The following is a 22,094-nucleotide window of genomic DNA, read 5'->3' as shown; positions in this document are numbered from 1 at the left end:
AAACAGTTTCTCCTCAAGGTGATTCCAAGCATGAGCTTATTTCCTTGCTAAGATAATGGCTAGCACAGGCGCAATTCCTACACAGCCAAGGAAAATCACCCTGGCCAAGGCCCCCAGATCTGAGTTCTCCAGAAGGGTTAAATAATCCCTGTTGTATGCTGAGACTTAAACCCCAGTGCAGATCCATTTTTTTTTATACCTAAACAGAGATTACTCTATATAAAAATATGGTGTGGTGCTGTGGTGTGTATTAGGGCCTAGAATAAAACTCAGAGAGCTGACAGGAAGCAGGTTTTGTTGAAACTGTGTTGCTGAAATGCAAATTGCAGAAATAATCATAATAATTTCATGCAAATTATATTTATACAGATGATCCAGCTTCAGGAGAAAGGGGAGTTTGGGTAGTGCATAGCACAGAGTATCAAACACCAAAAACAGCATCGGGGAAGTCAAGTGTAAACTTTATTTTAAGACAGAACTTATACCTACATCTTTAGAACAGTTAATTATTCAGTGAGGAGAGAAGTGAGAGAAGAAATGGGGAAGCTCTGCACCCAAACAGCAGAGATCCTCAGCTGGCATGTGGGAGCTCTGAGTTTTATATGGATTCGTGCATTTTTCAGAAGTGAAATGTTTTATAGTGTGCCTTTGCTCACTTTCAGCAATGGCTCCAAGGTTAAGTGACATGTGGCAGGGCCAGACTGCAATTCACGATAGAACCATGGAAAGCTCACATTTTCCTAAACCTTTGTGATTGTGAGCTCAAACCTGCATAATTTTTATTTTAAATTACATTAGCTTCTTTTCTTTTTCTTTTTGTTAACTTTACCATTATTGATGTTGTTTATTGCATACATTCTGAATATTTAATACGAGTAATCTGTTTCATAGGTTATGAATACTTGCATTTTTTGTAGGCTTGTAATAATTAATCACAGGGGGGAAAAAGCCCTAGAGCCACGCAGTCCATTGGCCTGGGCTGTGTAAAAACTTTGTTCCTGTATTGGATTTGAATAAGTAGTTTATGATCAATAATTCAGTCAAGAAGTTTTGACTTCTCCAGGTTTTAATTCAGCCATGCAGATGTCTCTGGCACTTTGAATATGATCAGCACTCTTTGCTTAAGCAATAATTTAGATTATTAGGGTTTTTCTTTAATCATTGTGTGTGGTGTCAGTTGTGTTTCCATAGGCACTTCTCCAGCAAATTGTAATCAAATAACTATTTATGTGGAAACCTGAGGCAATGGAGTTCTGTGTTAGAAATGCTTTTTGAAGTGTCATATTTATGGAATATTTTAGTCTCTTTCAGTCAGTTCTGTGATATTTACCAGAATTTTCATTGGGCTGAAAAGAGTTGCAAAAATCTGGCACCATTTCATTTCAGAAACTCATCCCTGATGCTTTTGGATTTCTCTGTAAGTGGGACCTAAACATATGTAGTTAGAAATCTACAGTTTAAATCCTTTTGTGATTGTGAGCAATTTGTCTCTATTTCATTAAACTCTCAGATATGCTCCCAAGTTTATTTCTGGAACTGCTCTCCTGGAAATATTTAATTTTAGGGGTACAGTGGATGCTATTTTTCTCCAACTTGAGATTGTTGTGGATTTCTAATATTTTTCATCTCTTTTGATAAGAGTAATGTACCTGGGTGTTTTTTAGAGGGACAAATGTGTGTGCAGTGCATCAGGAAAAGGGAAAATGAAAATTAACAGAGGTTTGGGGTTGTTTTGGATTTCCTCGGCATAAATTTGCGTATTTTGCGTGCACCTCGATTGTATTGGTTTATTCACTTTGCCAAATGGCCCACAAAGCTGTGAATATTTATTTAATGCTGTTCCTAATCGTTTTTCTAATAGGGAATTATTTGGGTACAATGAAAGACATTTGTAAATGAAGCAGATAAGCGCTTTGGCAGACAAGGAGTGTTTTGTCCAACACAAGAATTCTATTGTCCACTGCTTTAGTTGTCAAGTGCCTGGGGAGCCCAGGATTTATGGTGATGTTACAATGGCCCTTTCAGAGGGACTCTAAGAAGCTGTGAGATTCCGTTCCTCTGCTTTTCAGACTCCCAAACCTTTTTGTGGGGCTGGGACAATGCCGGATTCAGGGGCTGCCGGGCGCTCTCCCACTGGCCTTATGCGGTGATTTCCCTGGGACAATGGGCCGCTCTCCCACGGGCACTGTGCGGTGATTTCCCGGGACAATGGGCCCTGCTCCCACCCGCACTGTGCGGTGATTCCCCGGACAATGGGCCGCTCTCCCACGGGCACTGTGCGGTGATTTCCCCACGACAATGGGCCCTGCTCCCACCCGCACTGTGCGGTGATTTCTCCGGGACAATGGGCCGCTCTCCCACGGGCACTGTGCGGTGATTTCCCCGGACAATGGGCCCTGCTCCCACCCGCACTGTGCGGTGATTTCTCCGGGACAATGGGCCGCTCTCCCACCAGCACTGTGCGGTGATTTCCCCGGGACAATGGGCCGCTCTCCCACTGGCCTTATGCGGTGATTTCCCCGGACAATGGGCCTTGCTCCCACCCGCACTGTGCGGTGATTTCCCCGGACAATGGGCCCTGCTCCCACCCGCACTGTGCGGTGATTTCCCCGGGACAATGGGCCCTGCTCCCATGGGCACTGTGCGGTGATTTCCCCGGACAATGGGCCTTGCTCCCACCCGCACTGTGCGGTGATTTCCCCGGACAATGGGCCCTGCTCCCACCCGCACTGTGCGGTGATTTCCCGGGACAATGGGCCGCTCTCCCACGGACACTGTGCGGTGATTTCCCCACGACAATGGGCCCTGCTCCCACCCGCACTGTGCGGTGATTTCCCGGGACAATGGGCCGCTCTCCCACGGACACTGTGCGGTGATTTCCCGGGACAATGGGCCCTGCTCCCACCCGCACTGTGCGGTGATTTCCCCGGACAATGGGCCCTGCTCCCACCCGCACTGTGCGGTGATTTCCCCGGACAATGGGCCGCTCTCCCACCCGCACTGTGCGGTGATTTCCCCGGGACAATGGGCCGCTCTCCCACGGACACTGTGCGGTGATTTCCCCGGACAATGGGCCCTGCTCCCACCCGCACTGTGCAGTGATTTCTCCGGGACAATGGGCCCTGCTCCCACCCGCTCTCCCACCCACACTGTGCGGTGATTTCTCCGGGACAATGGGCCGCTCTCCCACCAGCACTGTGCGGTGATTTCCCCGGGACAATGGGCCGCTCCCCCACTGGCCTTATGCGGTGATTTCCCCGGACAATGGGCCTTGCTCCCACCCGCACTGTGCGGTGATTTCCCCGGACAATGGGCCCTGCTCCCACCCCCACTGTGCGGTGATTTCCCCGGGACAATGGGCCCTGCTCCCATGGGCACTGTGCGGTGATTTCCCCGGACAATGGGCCTTGCTCCCACCCGCACTGTGCGGTGATTCCCCGGACAATGGGCCCTGCTCCCACCAGCACTGTGCGGTGATTTCTTTGGGGCACTGTGCGGTGATTTCCCCCGGACAATGGGCACAATGGGGACAATGGGCACAATGGGGACAATGGGGACAATGGGCCGCTCCTGCCCCGCTCCCGCCGCCCTCAGAGCGGCCCCGCCTGTGCTCGGCATCCCCGGCCCTGAGCCGCGGCTCCTTCCCCACAACAACCCTTGTCAGGCCGTGTGCTGTAAAGAGACACTGTGACAAATCTCTTTCGAGCATTGCAGCTGGTTAATGGATTTATTTTTAAAGTTTTCTTGTACTTGTAATTGGACTTTGAAACTGTAAATACAGCAGTTGGAGGCCCTTGGCTTTTTGCCCTTTTGTAAGCTTTATAAAGTTTTTAGAACTCCTGAAGGCATATTCAGCTGCAGAGGAAACAGGAAAATAAAAATGTTATACAATAAGTACTAGGCATCTGATGAATGAAATGGTAAGAGAAAGTAAATAGGTATCTGACACCTAAATATCAATTACTCAAACTGTTCTGTCTACAGTCACAAGGATGGAAATAGTCTCAAACTATATTTTTCATGAAAATTGACATCTGGAGGAGTTTCTCCTTGCTTGATGTTAGTATGAAGATTTATTTACTTCTAATAATGATTAATGCTACAAAAAGTATCCGTTTGAAACCCCTGATATTTGCTGAACTGCAGTGTGACTGCAGAATAGAGGCTGTGATTGGCAGTGAAATGATCATTTGCCATTTATTATCTTTTATTCTTTGAGATGCTTGCAGCCCAGCCCACTCTGGTTCCATGACTGGTGCCTTTGCTGGTGGCCCGGTGGGTGCAGGCAATGGAGCTGCAGGTCAGGTGGGGACTGGCGGTATTATCTAATCTCTGAGGCTTTTAAAGACGAAAGAGCTTTAAAAATTGGATGGTAGGGATATTAGGGAGGATATTTTGAGAAGTCCTTATCCAAGCAAATTCAAATGTCTCGGGCATAAAGTAGTCTTGGGCTGCAAAGTCATCCATAAAGATGTTGTTTCCTGTAAAGATATTGAACAAATTCTCAAAATGAGGGAGTTTATTCAGTTTTAGTCATTCATATGAATTGTGAATTAGTTCAAAAGGGTCCTTTATTTAAAAAAAATACTTGCAAAATGAATATATTTCAAAGTGCCATAGGTACTTCATAGCATGAATGTGTGGAGTACTTTTACCAACCAAGTGCTTTTATATTAGTGGCTCAGTCATCACACAAATCATCACTTCACAGAGCTTAACCTTAGCAAAATGCACTGTCTAAGAATGTGCTTTTATGGCACATGTATCCCAAGTTTTTAAAAAAGACTCAATGTATTTGCAGTCGTGAGGGGCCACAGAAGCCACATGAATTTATTTATTCCTTTGGTGGAGCAAGAGTGAAATATGTTTGTGCAATACTGGATATAAAATAGCCAGTCAATGCCTGTTTCCTTTTCAACACTTATGCTGAGAACTCTGAAATTCCACCTGTGCTGCTGAACTGTTTTTTTGCAATTAAAACTCAATTGGTTTAACAGGGGTGAAAAGTGGGTATAAAATGAAGGATTGATACAGATGAGGTATCATCAGCAATTAAACACTACAGAAAATTACTGACTTGGATCTATTAGCCCAAATTACAGAGGTTATTTCTTAATAATTAAATAATTAGTTCTAGAAATTTTCTAGAGCTAATTATTCTAGAAACATTATTTTCTAGAAATTATTTTCTAGAAATTTGGAGGTACTAGGGAATCTAGCCTAGTTTCCTTGGCTAGAATGGATCATAGTGCTGGAATTCAGTTAGGGCTGTGTCTATCAAGGTCTCAAATTAACCTCAGGAATGCAGTGTCTGTACCAGTAGGGAACAACAGATCACACTGAGTTTTTCCTTTGCATTCAGTCACATTAATTATATTTTATCTATATTTTACTTGTGTGGGGACATTGTCAGAAACACCTGGGATGATGAGGTGTGAAATGATGAGGTGTGCGGATGACTGCTCTGGGAAATTGTGACCATCCTTAATGTACCAATTTAAATTCAAGACTTGTCATGAGAAATGATTCAGCAGGTTTCTTTTTTGTTCTTGCTCCCTTTGTCCAGACTGACTCAACTTCCTGCTCTGTTTATGAAAGAATTGTAACTACTGAAACAGCTGTAGATGAACTTCTTACAGGCACAGGCGCCTCTTATGTGTTTGGGGTTTTTTTGGGTTTGTGATTTTTTGGTGGGTTTTGTTTTGTTTTGTTTTTTGTCTTCTCTTATGTATTTTTTCACTACTGTAGTGGCAGTTCCACTTCCTAAAATAATCTTCTCCCTTTTCCATCATAATGATAAACCCACTAATTTTCTAATATGCCTTTAGAGCACTTAGAAATGTTCAAAGCACGTCTTGCTGGTTAATGGCATCTGCAGCTGTTCCTTTTTTCACTGCAGTGTGTCTTGTCTTGGATAACATTGCCAGAACAGATTTTTTCCATAGTTAACACAAAAGAGATGTGAAAGAATTTTGATATGGCCTCAAGCATTTTAGTTATGGGAACATTGTAGCAAAAGTGAGTCTTAAATATTCCAGGCTGGACAGGGCTGGGATGGTGGGAGGTGTCCCTGCCCATGGCAGGGGTGGCACTGGCTTATCTTTAAGGTCCTTTCCAAACCTGGACTTCTGTGATTCTAGGTAAAAGCAATTTATTAATTATAAATAGTACTTAATTGCTTGTCTTTAGACTCTCTTTAGGCCGCTGTGGTAGTTTATAGGCCAGGCTTCAGTTTCCTTTTTTATGGTCCCACCAATAGTTTGGATTTCAAATGTCCTTTTCCTTCTTTGCAGCCAGAGTGAAGTAGTGGCTGAGTGGCAGCAGAGCGCTGACAGGTGTCACAGCTCCTGAGGTGCCATTTCAGATGTGTGGAATATGCTACATCAACTGGCAGCAGGTTTCCAGTGGGTGAAGGTGAGTCCGGCATCCAGCCCTGTCATCTCCTGAGGGATGTCAGGGGTCCATGGCTGGCACCTTGTTTCTGTAGTGTCTACAGTGTTTGTGCAGTATGGGGAACATTTCTGCAGGCACTGATCCCTCAGAGAGTTTAACTAGAGCTCCTGATAGCTGTCAGCTGTAGGACACAGACCATCCTTCTACCTCTGTACAGCACAGTTTGATAAGGGACATGTTTTGAATCCCTTCTGTTGAATTTCTTGTTTTAAACATCAAAGTATCACTTGAAAACTCACAGCAGTGGAACGCTGAGGAACAGGAATGTAAGAATTTTTCTGATATTTAGGTTTGCAGCTGGAAGTGATCAGTCAAACAGGTTCATACTTTCCTTATTCTAGTGAGTGATTAATTCCACATTTGGACTCTTTCTCTGATATTTTGTGCAATCTGTTGAGCTCAGTATAACCGCTCAGACTTGGGTTAGGAAAGTAACTTCATGGTGACCCTTAGGCTTCAGAGCAGGTGGAAAGTGTGGAAGTGTAGAGTTTAGGAAACTAGACATAAAACTAGTTGGATCTGCTGCTCTGATGCCTTTAATTGTTCAAATCGTCTGGGACTTTCAGTTGTGCTGTTGCTGCAATTCCACAGAGGTGAGAATTGCTCATTTACAGGAGTGTCCATTGTTTGTTTCTAAGTTTAACACAGAAACAGATTAGGTGTAATAGATAATAAACATCTAATCACTGTCATTCATACAGAATCAAAGGCACGAGCCCACCTGAATCGTGTGGGATAAAAAGTACAGCGCCAGGATATAAAAGTTCTTTGTCTTGCTGACTCATTCACACTTTCTACATTCAATTCACTCAGGTCCTGCTTGACAGACACTTAATTTCAGTGAAAATCCCTTAAATGACAATTATCTTATTTCTGGCAGCCAAATGAACCAACACTTCAACGTCCTTGTGAGCAGCTCTATGGGCTGTGTGTGTGTGCTGTGCTCAGATCTGGGGAGGGGACAGCAGCAGCCAGGCTGGGTGACACCAGCAGCACGGGGCTGAATTAACGCTGAGCAATGGCAGAGCTCAGCAGGGCAGATTCTGGTCCTGTCTGAACACAAAAGCCACAATTGCAAACAGTGCTCAGCTCTTGTTCAAATACAGTTTCTCAACAGAAATATTCTAAAGAGGGTTTGGTTTGAGGACATCCTAGGTTTCAAATTCATTCCTGGGTATTAAGAAGACGTAGAGAAAATATCTGAAATTAGTTCTGCATGTCTCTGCTCCATGCACAGTTACATGAATTTTCTCACCACAGTTTTGCCTCTTTTGGTATTTTCTAATATCTCAGTTCATGGTTTAGTTCAGGCCCCTTTCTACTCCACTTGTTCTTGACTTCAGAGCTACTTCCAAACAGACTTAAATTTTAGAAATTAAAGGACTGTGAGGAATAAACTTAAAGGAAAACAGCCCATCACTCTCACTAGAGTGTGAGATAAGTGAACTTTAACTGGGTCTCTACCCAAGTTTTATCTGACAAAGTGTTGTCTTTTTTTTCATGGACCTCTTTGCATTTCAGAGTTAAAGCAAATAATTTGTGAAAGAAAGCTTCCTGCAGAGAGACTGTGGGATGTTCCCTCTGCTTGGAGTGTGAAGTGTCTCCCTGCAAATGAGGAGGAACAAGAGCTGCTTTTGTTGATTATCATGTAAACCTGTGACTCCATATGCTTCCTAAATTCTCTTCCCTTCTTTTGAAGGATCTTTCTTAAATTACTTCCAGCTGTGCCTATTCAGGAATGCAAATTTCCTGTTACAGTATCTGGATAATGACAAGAGTTGAGAAGGTAAAATATTCATGTTTAACTATTGTTCATGGAACAAAGAGCAGGGGCAGACAGCAAGGCCCTGCTGAGCTGCTGGGGGCTGTGACACAGCCTTGGCTCAGTCACTGCAGAAGGTGACCAGGGAGCTACAGGAACTGGGAATATCCTGACTGGACATTTTCTTCCTGTGCTGCATGGATTTTCTATAGTGAATTTCAAGAGAGATTGAGGATAAGCACAACAGATACACTTCCCTATGATTATACTACTCTGTAAAGCATCCCACAGGAATAAAGGGTCCTCAGGACCCCAAAGAACAATACTCTCATAGAATCATAAAATCAGGGAATCCCAGAGTTGGGCTGGGACCTTAAAGCCCACCCAGTGCCACCCCTGCCATGGCAGGGACACCTCCCACTGCCCCAGGCTGCTCCAGCCCCAGTGTCCAGCCTGGCCTTGGGCACTGCCAGGGATCCAGGGGCAGCCCCAGCTGTGCCAGGGCCTGCCCACCCTGCCAGGGAACAATTCCTCATTCCCAATACCTGACTGAATTGCCCCCTGTCAGTGTGAAGCCCCTGCCCCTGGCACTGCAGCTCTTGGTGCAGAGCCCCTCTCCAGCCCCTCTCTCTCCCTGCAGCCCCCTCAGGTCCTGGAAGGTTGTGATGAGTTCCTCAGATGGGATGAGAAACTGAAGTTCACTTCCTAAATCCATAAATTAGTGCTGTATAATGCATACTTTGCCTCTTTCATGTGTAATATTTCATTCTTATCTAGAAAGACCATAATGGGAAAACCAGGCTGTTCACAATGCACAGAGCACATCTTGGAATGAAATTCCTCTACAGTTTTGTTTTTGCACAGATGGCACGTGGAAAGAAAATTAATTTTCCTTTGGAATCCCTGTCCTGCATGTTGAACCCAGGCTACAAGTCAGAGCAGAGTGTTCCCTCTCCAGGTGCCTTTTATCCTGTCTCACATCTTCACTTCGCTTCTCTACAAATATCCACTTCTGTAGGTTTTTAAAACCTGAATTTTGAATTCTCAGTGTTAGCCCACAGAACAGACATTCAGTGTACCTGCAGGATTAGCTTGTTACATGTATTTTAGGATGGATATTAGTAATCTAAATGAAACAGGCTCACATGTGAGGGCAAAAGCTTTGATTTTAGTAGGATGACACTCCAAAGTACAGAAAATCTCCAGCTGGCTCTTAAAGAAATGCCTGAGAGTGAACTGTTAAGAAGAGTAAGTGTCATTTCACATAGTCTGTGCAATGAGATGGAGTCTGAATTTATTACTTCTGCCTTTTTGGTTCTCTTCAAGACCTTGCTTGAGCTGAAAAACCTTTGGAAACATTATTGGGATAATTATAAGACCTATTCTGGTCAAACAGATACTAAAGAAGAATGCTTATTTTGTTAGGAATTACAATGGCTTCAAAGACATCAAGTGGGGAAATACATTGACACTGTCCTGTCTCTTATGGTCTCAGTACTTACTAACATGGACATTTCAGGTTTTCCTATCTACTTTTTGATAGAAAATTATTTCCATGTTGCCTTGAAAGAATCTTCAATGTAGAAGAATGCTGAAATGAGTGATTTGTTTTTGGAAACAATGAACATGTACCTGAGCTGAAATTCAGCTTTTCATGGCAAAAAAGTTTGTTCCTGGTTGAATCCTGAAACAACTGAGTCATCAGAGACTCATCCCTGCATTTTCCAGCTTTCTGGGGAATCCCAGCCATGTCTGGGCTGCAGGGTGGAGCTCTGGAGCAGGATCTGGAGCAGCCTGGCTGGGCTAAGGAATGGGAAACTCCAAAATTCCCCCAGGATGAGATTCCCTAAGGAATCTGCACTGCACAGGCTGCAGAGATTGGCCAGCAGAGGAGAAAGGCCATTAAAAGACTGATCCATTGACTGAAAAACTCCCCAAAACTCCCATCATTTCTGGGTCTAAATAACCTCAAATACTTGGAAATTGTGCTCCAATAAAATGAACTGGTAAAAGTTACACAGCTGCTTCAAAGGTGAAAAGTGGGAATTAAAAGTGAAATTGGAGTCTTTCTGAAACAATTTTAATGGGAATTTGTGGATAAAACTGTTGTCAGCTTTAACAATAAATACATAAATATACAGTGTGTATATATACACACATGTATACCTATATACATATATCTCTATGTATATATATATATGTATGGATATAGATACAGATATAGATATATAGATATAGATATAGATTAGATATAGATATAGTTGCTCACTTTCTGTTTTAATAGTGATGGTGAGGAGGAGAATAATAACATATTTAAAATTTATACTATAGTGTCCCCAAGAAAAAAATACACATAGCCAGGGCTAGAAAAATAAACCCAAGAGAAGAGTAAATAGCATGGCCTTCACATATATATTGCATATGAAAAGATGGCTGTGCACTCAGCCTTTCAAGGTTTCATATGCAATAAAAACTATTTGAATTCTGCTCAGATGTTAGTTTGCTGTCTCAAAAATTGACATATTCTGCATGCCATAAAATAAATCACAATTTAGTGTATTTAATTCTTTTGAGGTGTTTAACCCTGCCAATTACATTGTTAGTCACAGTTGAAGAAAAACTTCTTAAGAATGTATCTTGCAGGAACACTTGCTGATATAACCATGCAGCAGATGCAGTTTCTGTGGCTTTCCTCATCTGTATAAACACTAATAAAGACACACAAGTAGTGATTGGTAAAATCTAATGTAATGCAAAGGTTTTTCCCTCTCCGTTCCTGACAACCTGCATTTGCAAGCACTCAGTTACTTTTGTTTTAAAATGGCTTTTCAATTACATTCTGCTGCTGTAGGGGAAAGCTTTTTGACAAAGGCATGACATAAACCATTTCTATTGCAGCTCCATCATAGCTTCCACAGCTAAACTAGACTGGACAGTTCATTAAAAAGAAAAATTAATAGTACAAGGTTGTAGGGAAACAATAACAGATTATGACTGGCCTGTGGCAGCCCACTGAATGCATGTAGTGGAATAAAAATGATTCCCTTGTCTCATAAATGAAGGTTTGTTCCAAGGTTTTAGGTGAAGTCTCTCCTGGTCTTTTACAGGAAAAAGCTGTTCCAGTTTCTGGTCTATAAAAGCAATACTTGTAATCACTGCAGGAGAATAATGTGGATTTTTTGGGATAGAAAGCACACATTTGATAATAATTGAATATATAATAATAAACATAATATCAAAGAGAATGGCATAGAATACAACATACTAAACAGATACCTTAAAACAAAAAGGTAACTCTCTCAGGGCTGGTCAGGGGGAGGAAGGACAAAATGAGAATGGAGTCAGGACTTGATCCTATTTTTATTTATCTAAGGTAGTAACTGCTGTAGACCAGGTTAAATTTGCTAAGTTCAGTGTGCCAAAGCCAAAGTGTTTGTGATTCCATAGCAGTGCTTTCAGGTCTGCTGCTGCTACCTGTGTAGCATCATGTGTGATTTCTCTCTTGCTTGGGGCTGTTCTTAAACTTGGTTTAACTTGTTCTCTGACTTGGTGCAACCAAGTCCTAAAGCCTCCCTCTAGATGGGAGTGCATATTTTCCCCAATTTCCTCAGGGTTCTGTGGCTCAGATTTTCTGTATAATTCTGGTATGTGTGGCAAGCAGACAGACTCAGACTTTAATGCTGTAATCTGAGTTTCATTATATTGATGCCATAAATTCCTGTCTCAGAAGATATTTCAAAGAATATGGGCTCTGGGATGCATTACCCGTTTCTTTTGGCCAGTAGCCACAGCCTCCTAATGAATTCAATGGGATAATGGGAGAGGCCAGGAAAGGGGAAGTCTGAGCCAACATAACATTTGGAATCAAAAGCAGGACTGACCCTGAAGGGTATTTTCTGGTTCTGTTTATGAACACAGTCTTCTTTTAGAAACAACAGCCTAAAATCCTGAATATTCATGGTCATGGGGTCTGACCCCCTGTTCTTTTGCAGCTTTTCCCCTTCTTTTACAGGAGAACTTGGCCATTTGGCCTCCAGCTCTCCCATCTCTCCCCCCAAAAGAGAGAGCAGATTACATAAGCTGCACAGCCTGGCCACTGTCAGAGGCCTCCTGGCTGTCCTGGCTGGGGTCCGTGCCATCAGCTGCATGTTGTGAACCAGGGTGTCACTGAAGCAAAAATAACCAACCAAGCCAAAGGCTCTGCCTTGACCTCCTGAGCTGCTCCCATACTTTCTTACTGCAGGCAGCATGTGTGACTTGCAGCACGCTGGGTAGAAGACATTCCCTGTTTATTCCAGAAAACGTGCTCACACAAACACGTAGCACTCACTAATGAGCTGTTCATCCCAAGGCTGGGAGCCAGCTGCAGCCTTCCCTGCTCTGCTGGCCTGTTCACGAGCCCAAAGGTGCCAGCTGTGTCTCCTGTCCCCCTGTGCCATGTGTGAGGCCCAGGAGAGAGCAGCCCCATCCCAGAACGGGCTCACCCCAAGGACAGCTCAGCAAAGGCTGTGCTGGGCTCTCTGCCAGTAAAGCCCCTGTGACCCACTGGGTATCACCCCTCTGCTGCTGCCAGCCTTAGCACAAAGACCCCAAAACTGTGTGTCCAACAAATGGAATGCCCACTGTGACCGTGGTCGCAAGGGTTTTGAGGATGAGAGAAGAAAATGTTGACTCTATGATCAGAAGGCTTGATTTATTATTTTATGATGTATATATAACATTATAACTATACTAAAGGGAATAGAGAAAAAAGTTCTCAGAAGGCTAGCTAAGCTAAAAAATAGAAAAGAATGAATAACAAAGGTCTGTGTCTCAGAGAGAGTGAGACCCAGCTCTGCCGTGAGTGGTCAGTAAATCCAAACATCCACAGGAGACCAATCACAGATGCACCTGTTGCATTCCACAGCAGCAGATAAGCATTGTTTACATTTGTTGCTGAAACTTCTCAGCTTCAGCAGGAAAAATCCCAACGAAAGGATTTTAATGAAAAGATGTCTGGGACAGACCACTTTTCTCCTTGTTGGTTTGTAGTAATTAGATTTGTTTTATATTTAACAAATACAGAGATAATTAATTGTTTAAGTGGGAAAACTGTCCAGCAAAGAATAGAATGGTAATGACTTTTTACCAGCTGTCAAAAGCACTCTCCCAAGCAGGGGCTGCTGCTGTCTTGGGTTGGGGTTATCCAGGTTCCCTGTGCTCCCCAGTGCTGTTGCCTGTGTTTCCTCTGCTCACACACTGCCCTTTGCCCAGCTGTGTGCTCTGCCTCTGAGCAGCTGTGGAGTTACATCCAGGTCTCAGTGCAGGGTCCTTCAAATCTCCATCAGTTTAATCTGCTGCAGCTTGTTGAGCTCATCTAACCCAAAAGAACAGAAATTAAAAGCCAAGAATGTTCTGTTGGCCTAAATTCTAAAGAGTCTAACCAGAGAATTGTCAGTTCTGCCACACTGAGCTCTTATAAAATTATGTACAGTTAAAAGTGATGCAGAGGAGCCTCCCTGTCCCTGCCTTTTCCTGATGGAGAGGAGCCATCAGCTGCCCCAGGCAGAGGTATTGAGGCATTGGGGGCAGGACCTTATCCCAGAGAGCTCAGGGATGGATCCCTCTCCCTGGACCCAGAGCCATTGCACTGTTTCTAACACGTTATTTTTCCAGAGTCCCTGTTCAATTTGCAAACCTGCTCCTCAGGCTGCACTTTCCCCATGGCTCTGTAGGGCACGTGGCAGCCCGTGTTTCTGTGAAAGGTGATTTTCTGGGTGTTGCTGTGAAAGGTGATTTTCTGGGTGTTGGACAGCACCCTCTGCTCCCTGTGCTGCCTCTGAGCTTTGTGCAGCTCCCAGGCTCAGTGATTCCATGGCTGAGCCCTGGGCAGCAGTTTCCAGCCCCACCATCCTCCAATTTTCACATCTCCTCTCTCCTCCTGTGTTGTTTCCTGGCTGCACGAGTAGTTCACTGTGTATGGAGCGGTGCATTATTATTTTTACCCTTTCATTTCAAACATACACATGAACCCACTGTGTTACAGCACAGAGTCATCCTGAGTGAAGCAATAAGCCCAAGCAAATCAGGCAATGGCCCTTTGGTCCTTAAATAACTTCTTACAGCCAAATAAATCAACCAAATTCATAAAACCAAGGCCTGGGCAGGCCAAAAGTGGTGCTGATGCTGCCTAAGAATCCAGCTGGGTCCTGCTGCCTGTGCTGGCAGCTCACTCCAGCTTGGGCATGTCACAAGCAACGGTGACACTGTCCTAAAGGCTTACAAGGCACTGAAATTTTAACAAGTTCACATTAACATGTGGAAAATTATGTTTTACACTATTTATTTAAGCCCCCCATTATTAAATAAGCATTTATAAACACTCCTATTGGCAATCTCATTGTTACACCATCATTCGTGTCACGTATCATGGCTAGGTTTAGTTCAAGCTGTGTTTACAAACATCATTCAAGTGCCTGTGCATGGCCTCTGTAATTATTCTTCCTGCTTGTAATATGGATTTGCCATTCCTTGGGTCTGATTCTAAGCTCACTTGCTGAAGCTTAAGCCAGAAGGGGTTCACAAAATTTGCATGAAGAGTTCAGAAAAAAAAAAAATCATGTTAAGTTTTTTATAGCAATGTTTACCCTGTCAGCCATCCATTGGAACAAGAAATATGTCTGTCTGCTCAGAAAGATGTTCCCTGTTCTTGGATGAATCCCCAGATCCAGTTTCTCCAGCTGGTGCCTGTCTGCTGCTTTATTCCCTCTGACCACTGGATTTCCAGGAAGCTATTTCTTACTGTCCTTTTGCTCACCCTTGTGAGTTTTTAAGTTGGAAACACTGTCTTTGGGTCTTCAGTGTGGTGAGAAAGTAGAGGTTCAGCTTGCAGACAAGCACTGGGTCACTGTCCTTGGGTGGGATCTGGTAAAGATCCATAAAGAAATACAGATACTGATCCACGTGAGTTATCCTTATGCAATATTATCTCATATACCAGAGAGATTTAAAGGAAAAGGAGGATGGGTGTTTCAGCTTCACACATAAAGGAAAACATAGCCAAGGAATTAAAAGAAAAGCTTTAAAGGGAAAGCTCCCTGTTCTTTGCAATGTGAACAATACTAGCAAGCCCCAGAATTTAATTCGATGAAGTCTGAGGTACCAGACTAAGTCAGAGAACAAGGTGAACAGAAAACAAGCTTGTTCTGAAATCAGTGCTGCTTATCAGAGGAATGCCAAATCCCCACAAATGAAAGGGAATCCCTAGCAAAGGTAAAAGAATTTATTCTTGGAAAAAAAAACACCTCAAAAACTCATGAGATGCTCAACATGCTACACCTAGCAATTTTAGCCTGGTTTGGAGCCAAAGCCAAAGCACAGCTGGAACATAAAGTTGCACATTTGGAAATTCTGGAGCTGTGAAAGCCTCGTTTGCCTCTGTCAGGGCAGGCCAGGTTCCCAGAGAGGGGATGCATTGGAGCTGATGGATGGGCACACACAGAACCCCCCCAGCTGCAGCAGCCCAGTCCCCAGGGCTCCCACATGATGGATTAAAGGAGAGACTGCTCCACTTTGTGCCCTCCTCTGGATCATCACTCCTGGGCTCTCCGTCCCCTTCATCTTGTTCACCATCCACTTGCTGTAACACTGCAATTTGGCCTTCCAGTTCTCACCAGCCCTCTTGGGCTTAATACACAGAATTGAAAAGCTTTCTATTGACACAACTTCCATTTTCTTTCCCTCTGCACTCCCAGCACTGTCAGCAGTCATTTAAGCTTGGTGCTTACTTCAGTTGGGAAGTTGACATTTCCTTTAAAAAAGCTAAAAAGGTCCAAAGTTTTAAAGTATTCCATCCTTCTTCCAATAAATGTAGCAAGCACCAATGTTTCTAGAAAGATTATGTTTGGTGACAGACTCTCATCTCTCTTTAACCTAATAGTTCCTTTCCCAGAAAAAACCCCAACGTAATTACTGCAAGAGCAATTTATTTAATTACTGTTATGGGAGACTTCAAAGGAAATTGGTTGGATTAAAATAGTGATATTACCCTGGCAACATTTTGAAAAGAACATTTTGGTAGAAAACATGCTGAATGTAAGGGCATGTTTAATGTGAAGGAAAAAAATGCCTAATCCTGTTCTGGTGAATGGAGCTTTCAGCATTTTTATGTGTATATTTGTACATGCATGGCAATTTTAATTATAGGTTTTTTGATTTATTTCACTTCTATAAATGTAAATTTCTCCCTTCTACTTGCCTCATATTGAGGTCATTTCATCAAAAAATGAAACTGTTCTCAATCCAGCAGTCCTACCAAATGTCAGGTTTTCCTCTTTCTTTTTCCCAAACTCATTTTTAAGGGCACTTCAGGCATTTTCATTAATGAGAAAATTGTTATTGATGTGGAAGGTGAAGCTCCACCTGCCTGGACATAGGTTCATTCCCACTCCAGTAGTTCCATGACCTCCTGTTGGTTGAGGAAGACTTTGCTGGTGCAGAAATGAGGTTGTTGTTCCAGGACCTGCAGATTCACCCCCTCAGATCTGGTTATTGCACTCTTAAGGCCAAGGCTTGTCTTTGGCACCACAAAAGGTATTTATAGCCTCAAAACCCCTAATGCACTTCCAAAATACATCTAATGAAGTTGATTCATCGATTCAGCTATGAATATCACTAAGCTAATTTTTTAAATGCCCATTTTTGGCCAATTTCCCACTACAAACTCTGTGAAATACCAGTTCAGGTATTTAAAATTTGCCTTTTCTGCATGGTAACAATGAAACCAAACATCAACAATGACACCAGACATCATTCCAGCTAAAGCAAGGCTCTGCCTTAAATGTGTTGTTGCTACTGGTTCTGCCCCAGGTATAGAAATGAAATGTTTTGCCACCATCATCTGTAATTATAGGTCAGAAATAGTGCCAGGCTGGGTCTGGGATGTGTTTGTGGTTCATGTGATCAGTTAGAAAGATGTGATGAACAGTTTTAACTCAGAATGAGTTATGCCTATGAAAAATATGCTGAATCATTTGCCCTTTTTTTTTTAATGGGTCAGTTGAATGAAAACCAAATTTTAATTGCAAGCTGACACCAGTCTGTCTTTTTTGTGCTATTATTGTATTTATTTGTATGCTTAGCATCTCATTGCATCATCCTAGCACCTGTTGCTGGATTTTTGGGTTTGCAATAAAAAGTTGAGAATTATGCCTTAGTTCTTACAGCCTGTGAACCCTAAAAATCCATATAATTCCTCTGATTTTTGCCCAGAGCAGATCAGGAAGCCAAAAGGAAGTTGTTTTAATGAAGATGGTGTTTTCTTTGTGTTTGTGTACTTGGGGTTTCTTAGGTTAAATGGAAATATTCTGTGGTGACTAATTACAGCAAGGCATCTCAGGAAAGAGTCATGCAAACATTGTTTTAATTATAATCTTGTGATTTAATAGCTTGCAAATAATAATAGAAATGTGGAGATTTGGTCTTTTCAGCTGTAGCCTCTCATTAGGTATTTAAACAGTGATGGTCTTCTTTATTAGTGCCAGTGAGGCTGCTTTGGGAATGTGTTTGAATATTCTGAGGTTGTTATCTCATACATTTGAGCCAAAATTGGTCTCCTCACAGACAATCTCTGCCTAGGCAAAAATTAATTATTGATTCAATTTTTCATTCAGAAGTCTCAAAGTGGCTTTTATGCTCTTTGTGGAAGAAATCTGCACTAAACTGGAATAGTTAAGCAAGCTATCAAAAGAAGAACCTTCCATGGGCATGGCTAAAGGATCTGAGCTCTTCCTTCTGCAGCTCCAGGAAAGCTGGGGACAGGAGAAGGCTTTTGGTTGCTAATTTAGCTCTCACCTTTCTCTTTTTAGCAAATGTATTTGTAAAGGGAACTCTCAGTAATTCCCTGACTTATTGAGTTTTAGAAAGATAAATGTTCCAGGGCCTGTAATGTGAACCTCTCTAAGGAGGGGAAGTCTTTCATCAGGAACTTTCCTGCGTGAGGGAGACCAGACTGAAGGGGACAAGGGGATGGAGGAGTCCAGCAGGATTGAATTCAAAGGGAAGAATGTTTTGTGGAGGAGCACACTGGCCACACAAAGACCACCCAGCAGGCTTTAGTAGTGTGGCTTTTGGGCAGCGCTGCTGAAGCTGCCTCTGGAAATGAAGCTGTAAGTGCAGAACCACAGGCTGAATTGAGATTTCTGCTCCTGAGGGGGCTGCCAGCCTCTCAGCAAGGGGTTGTGGATCCGAGCAGAAATGGACTGCTGGCTGGAATTCTGTCTGCCTTGGTTTGGGAGCTCAATAGACCTGCCTGCAATCATTAGTTTTTGATAGGTTTTCACCCTTTAATCTTGACTTTCTTTCTCATTTCTGGCACAAACCAAAGAGATTATCAGTCACAGCACAAATGCTAGTCAGATATACATACATATCAATTCTTAGGGGGAAAAATATTCAGGGTTGGCTTAGCATGTAAATACAGCATTAGTGGTTGCAAGTAAGTTGACTTTAGTTGTCATTTGTGTCCTCCTCAGGCTGTCATTGATAGCCACTTACATAATAACAAAATGACTGAGACTATCATGGGCTTGGCTGCAGCCTTGCTGGCCTTGGAGCATCCACAGAATTATGAGAATTCTAGTTTGTCTGAGGAGCACAAGAACACAATTACTATTTAAAATAAACTCTACCAAAAGCTTAGTCATTACTTGAAATGACTCTATCAATCACCATGTTCTTTAATAAGACTGCCTTTCTTATGCTGGTTGTGTTCCTGTAGAGTTTATGCTTAAAACCAGACAGCCTCTGTCACATTTATCTTAAGTGGATCTCCCCAGGGCAGCAAGTAAATGTAAAACTCTGTTTACAGCCATTTTTCATTTCCCAAGCCTTTTAATATCACTCTCTCAGGCTTATTTCTGTGTCATTCACTCCATAATGTACTAAGTTGTCTTCCTGCTTTCCCCTGCTTTATATGAGGTACAGCAAGAGGCAATCTCACCCTTCCCCAACGAGCACAAATTAAATCAGAGCTTGGGGGAAATGCCCTCCTTCCATGATGAATTCAGAGGTGGATGCTGACAGATAGCACATCACACTCTTCAGGGGGTTATTTCTCTTCCTCTTCCCTGCACAATGACTTCTGTTTTCAAAGAGCCATCATTTTCTGGCTTTGTCTGTGGTTTTGTAATGCTGAGTCTCAGTGCTGCTACAGGAAAATGTGGCTACATTTCAAAAACTCTTCTTTGGAGCAGGTGGGGATTATTGGCTTTAAACATCTCAGTAATCCAATACAGTGCTATAAAACATAATTTAAAAAGGCAAAGGATTAAGATTTCCTTTCATAGGATTCTACAGAACTCAGAATAGGATTCTAGAAAACTTGCTTAGCATTTTTGAAGCAACTTCTATTGTCAAGATGCAAATCACCAGTTCTGTAAAGATTTCACTTCTGTATTTAGTACATACAAATCTTGCCATGACCTAGAATTCCTCTGTGGTAGGATACCTCTAGAATCTTGGCTGTTTGCTCACCAAATACAAAGTTATATAGAAAGTTATATATACACTTATCTCTGTAGAATTGCAGTCTCAAATTCTAATCCTTTACATTGCAGGGTAAAGCACTCCCATGCAAAACACAGAACATGAACTGGGGGAGTGTGAGGTTCTCATTATTCAGTGCAAGAACTAAGAGAATTTTTTTCCCCTAAGTATCTTTAAATATGAAGAATTTCCTTTTCTGGACTAAATACTTTTGTCTCATAAGACTAATTATGTTTTGTGAATGGCACAGAAAACTTCATATTCATTTGCATTCAGTTGAGGGGTTTTTGCTGTTCCCTCCAGTGAGGCCTGGAATGTGCTCCAGCAAGAGGCACCCAGAGCTGCAGAGGGGCTCCCAGGGAGCAACTGCTGCTGCTCTGCTCTGGGAGCACACACTGGGAAACATGAAATTTGCCAGCTGCCTATACTGCAGGAATGTATAGAGATCAGAGCTCTTGTCATCTAAACAAAACATTTTACATGAGACCAGTGCACATTGGCGTTTATTAAAAAATTCCAGAATGGTTTTGGCTGGAAGGGACCTTAAATCCCACCCAGAGCCACCCTGCCATGGCAGGGATACCTCCCACTGTCCCAGGCTGCTCCAGCCCCAGTGTCCAGCCTGGCCTTGGGCACTGCCAGGGATCCAGGGGCAGCCCCAGCTGCTCTGGGCACCCTGTGCCAGGGCCTGCCCACCCTGCCTTGTTCATTTTTTTCCCCTAGTATCTGCTCTAAATCTTCCCTCTATCACTTGTCCTGTCATTCCACGCTCCTGGTGCCTGATTCCCAGCACACACAGATGTACATGACCAGACTCTGGGGCTGCTCACAGGCATGGAGTCACTTTGATGCAGAGGGAGTCCTTCAGTTTTTAATTCTCCTGTTTCACACATGGTGAGTGAGGCCCATGGTGCTGGCCCTGGGAGGGAACTGTGCTGGTGCTGTGTCCCAGTGCTGCCCTCATTTGAGGTTCCTCATTTGAGGAACCAAAGCTCCATTTCCTGACCGGAAATACACAGGAAGCCCTAAACTGCTGGGGTACAGCTGAAGGCTGATGTTGTCTCATCTCCCAGTCCTTTTAAAGGAGGCCTTGCAAATTTTGACACAGCAGAGTTGCATCTCCCTAAATTCTGCTCAAGGGTAAATTCAGCCTGCTTTCTAGTTGCAGTTCTAGTTTCTAGTTGCAGAAAAATGCAATAATCCTCATTTGAGTCTTGTCCAGATTTAGCACACCTGGAATTTAAAATTTCAGCTGTTTTCAGGGCTAAAGGTTTATTTGAAGAACTGGCATTGCCATATGTGTCATGCAACTGAATGTGCTGCAAAGCAGATCTTGATATCATAATATTATTTTGTGTAAGTAAAATGAGGAGCCCTTTTTTGCACAAGTTTGTGATGAAGTTCAAGCTAAAAACTATTCAAAGATTGGTCTGATAATGCAGAACAGTTTAAAATCAAAAATTAATGGAGAGAATTAAGTTAAATGTGCAAGGTACTGATTCCTGGTGGTTTTTTCTTGCTTCACAAACAAGAAGGAAGAGGTTATCAATTTACTTTATTATGTTATTTTCTTGAAATGACTCAGGAGAACAACATTTTGTCAAAGAGGAAAAAAATAAATGTTAAATGTGGGAGACTGTCTGGTTAGGGCTGAATAGCTTTCTGCAACAATAACTTTTATCCTTCAAAAATCCTTTCTTATTAATATGCACCAAATTTCTTGAAAATTGGTAGGCATCAAGGGTTTGCATGGAGAAATCTGCAGGAGGATAGAGATCTGTGGCAGGCTGAGCTCCTCCCACGCTCATCGATGCTCAGGAGAATGAAACCCTTGTGCACAGAACTGTTCCACATCCCTCCCCTCGTGTGTTTCATTAAAACTCCCAGAGTTACCTTTGTGATGTGCCCTAAAGATTAGGCAGCGTGACTCGACTGATTGTTGGATCTGGGGAGGTGCTCCCCACCTGCTTTCCCTGGGAGTGCTCCTGTCCAAAGGGACCTTGCAGTGTCCAGGGAAGGGACAGTGCAGTGTTCAGGGAAGGGACCTTGCAGTGTCCAGGGAATGGATCCTGCAGTGTCCAGGGAATGGATCCTGCAGTGTCCAGGGAAGGGACAGTGCAGTGTCCAGGGAAGGGACAGTGCAGTGTCCAGGGAAGGGGCCCTGCAGTGTCCAGGGAAGGGACAGTGCAGTGTCCAGGAAGGGACAGTGCAGTGTCCAGGGAAGGGCCCTGCAGTGTCCAGGGAAGGGACAGTGCAGTGTCCAGGAAGGGACATTGCTGTGTCCAGGGAAGGGCCCTGCAGTGTCCAGGGAAGGGGCCCTGCAGTGTCCAGGGAAGGGACAGTGCAGTGTCCAGGG

The 22,094-nt window shown here is 43.3% G+C and overlaps 1 protein-coding gene across 3 annotated transcripts in view; it reads left to right on the top strand.

The window, feature by feature from the left end:
- CDH11 (cadherin 11) overlaps window positions 1–22,094 on the top strand; it is an 83,427-nt gene that overhangs the window by 35,645 nt on the left and 25,688 nt on the right. For 2 of the 3 annotated variants that reach the window (XM_063167593.1, XM_063167594.1), the window contains exon 2: window positions 6,294–6,414. The exons of the other annotated variant lie outside the window; for it this stretch is intronic. The gene's annotated coding sequence lies outside the window, so the exon portion shown is untranslated. The remainder of the gene's footprint in view (window positions 1–6,293; window positions 6,415–22,094) is intronic. 3 annotated transcript variants of the gene reach the window in all.

The sequence above is a fragment of the Melospiza melodia genome, chromosome 13 (genome assembly GCF_035770615.1).
Source record: "Melospiza melodia melodia isolate bMelMel2 chromosome 13, bMelMel2.pri, whole genome shotgun sequence".
In the NCBI taxonomy this organism is placed as follows: domain Eukaryota; kingdom Metazoa; phylum Chordata; class Aves; order Passeriformes; family Passerellidae; genus Melospiza; species Melospiza melodia.
The sequence above is the reverse complement of the archived record's forward strand: the minus strand, read 5'-3'. Positions and strand labels throughout refer to the sequence as shown.